This window comes from Priapulus caudatus, unplaced genomic scaffold, assembly GCF_000485595.1.
Source record: "Priapulus caudatus unplaced genomic scaffold, Priapulus_caudatus-5.0.1 Scaffold373, whole genome shotgun sequence".
In the NCBI taxonomy this organism is placed as follows: domain Eukaryota; kingdom Metazoa; phylum Priapulida; class Priapulimorpha; order Priapulimorphida; family Priapulidae; genus Priapulus; species Priapulus caudatus.
Genome location: NW_014577434.1, coordinates 142,434 through 145,133, shown reverse-complemented (window position 1 = coordinate 145,133; position 2,700 = coordinate 142,434).

Below are 2,700 nucleotides of genomic sequence, written 5' to 3'. Positions count from 1 at the left end.
CATTGATAAACCTAGAAACCAGACCAAACTTGTTAATGTATCTATGAATTAAAACCAGTCGTACAAGACAAGGTTAGTAGCTGCATATAACTTCACTGTAACTAACTTTTTCCGTTTAAAACATTTCCATTTTTACTTTTACAGTCTTCTTTTAAGTCGCAAATTCAGCACCCTAAACCATGCTATCTGTATCGGGGCGCCATGCAGGCAGGCATCTTTTACCTATAAACTTGACCAAAAACCTGAGTTTTGTGGAACCACAAAACTCAATTCGGGTCAATCGCTCCCCACAAAACTCAATTGTGAACCACAAAAAAAACTCAATCGTCAATTGACCTGTCCCACAAAGACTCAAATTTGAGGAAACAAACTTCAATATTTGTTCAAACCCTGACCCAAAACTCATTTGTAAACAACAAAACCAATCGTCAACCGTTCCACAAACTCAATTTTGAAACACAAAACTCATCTATCGAACCGTTCCAAAACTCTCGAATTTTGGGTTGCCTCAAATATGCACACGCATGAAGAAGGCTTAACCATTGTCAGAAAACTGCGTCTGGAGAAATTGTTCATGGTCACGTTCTTCGACAATGGTAGCCCTTACTTACAATCTGTGCATAGTTGGGCACAAAATCGATTTTGGAAACGGTCGACAGAATTAAGTTTGTCTTTTACTACAAATTTACTATTTGTGCTGACAGTAATGACAGAATGAGTTTGGTTCACAAAATTGATTTTTGGTGGGACAGGATTGACAGAATTGAGTTTTGTTTCACAAAATTTGAAGTTTTGTGCAGATGACAGAATTGAGTCTGTTTGCACAAAATTACTTCTTTGAGACAGATGAATTGTGTGCACAAATCAGTTTGAGACAAATATTTGTTGAACAAAAATGCAGCCTCTCCCCTGGCGCCCCGTAAACCTGAACCACTGGGGCACAAACATAACCATGCACACACACCTATAAAATAAAAATAGCCTCCAAATCACACCTTTGTTTGCCTTAGGCAGTTAAGAAACAAGAACCTACAACTGAAATCAAGAGTAAAAAACACTCTATTCTAAAACTAGTAAATAATAATTACTGAACCATAAACCTTATACACCTCCTTGTGCAAAACATTATTCTACTATGAGCTTTTAATCAGATGTCCACATTTGATAAAGCTAGGCGCAAAAGACAAACTTGTGAAGTATATAATTAAATAACCATGTCTGTACCATGAAAAGGTGATTATGGCTGCATCAATACTCATGTAACTATCTTTTCCATCAAAGTTCCTGACACTTTCTGTCTGCATCACACGCAACTGCACATGCTTTTTAGATAAATTTTGACTTATACAAGTTTCCAATCCCGAGTTACGTGCAATCTTCCTAGGCTACAGCTGCAGATACACATTACACGTGCAGATAAATACAAAGAACATTGTTCGCACTCCAACCTTACCTGCCTGCAATTCCTCTACTTGTGTCGTGCAAGTGTATAATCTCTCTCCCCATACTGCAATCCAATCTCCGTTTCCCATAATCGCCAGACTCGGTATGCTCAACCTCATACTGCACGTACCCACCTTTACAGCAACCCTCTCGCCAAACACCCACATTTTTCATCCATCACAAATAAATAACACAGTCAGGATTGCCACACCAAAACAACCCAAAACAAGAGCAATAAATACTGAGTTTACTCCAGCTGAACGAAATGACTAATTGCACACATATTAACGTTTACACCCCTAGCTAACAGAATTCTTTACAACAGCCTAGACACATATGATTCCATAAAACGAAAAAACAAAAATACCTGATGTCTAGCGCACAGACACAGAAAGTTTATAGAACAAAAATCACAGTTTAACACATACATAAAAGAGCGCGGAAAAAGAGCTGGATAAGATATAAACTTGTTGATAACTAACTATCGTGCATATGATGTACCTCTACCTGCTTTGCGTGAATCCTACTTTGTCTACTCCGAACATCACGATGTCTGAATAGTCTTGCCTGATCCTCTTCACTCTCATACAACACCTGTGCATCTGATTACACTAAGTGTGACACACGCTCCAATAGTCCTGAAAAATCCTGCAAATAGAACAGGCCTCTAAGAACTGCTAACATTAATACAATGCTATACTCATAGCGTAAATGACAATAACATGTATTGTATTGTCATTAGACATATCTATTCATCATTCTTTCCTGTATCGTATCGTATCGTATACATTATATCGTATTGCATTATACCCGCTCCCTGATGTATATTAATCACAGTCACACCAAATATATGTGTAATATATATATGTGTTTTAAATGTTTTTACTTATATATTTATACTGACTTGTTTTTTAATATAATATATATATATACTAATATATATAATATCTGTAATCTTGTTTGCGTTGTTGGGTTTGTACATCGCGTGCGTGCGCGCTCGCGGCTGCAGGCCGGCATTGTTGCAGTATTATCATACATTCAATCATTTATAATCCTGTGTGAAATGACTGCATTTTCCACTCACTTATATTCTTAAGAAACATACACTACAACCCGTTCACATACTTCATACTCCTAAAAGAAAATTGCAGTCTAAAAAAGAAACGCGTGACAATATCCCACCCACATACTGATGGTCCTCCATCTTTCTTGGGCTATATACGCGTGTTCCTGGCTCTGCGCGTGGTTGTACTGGAA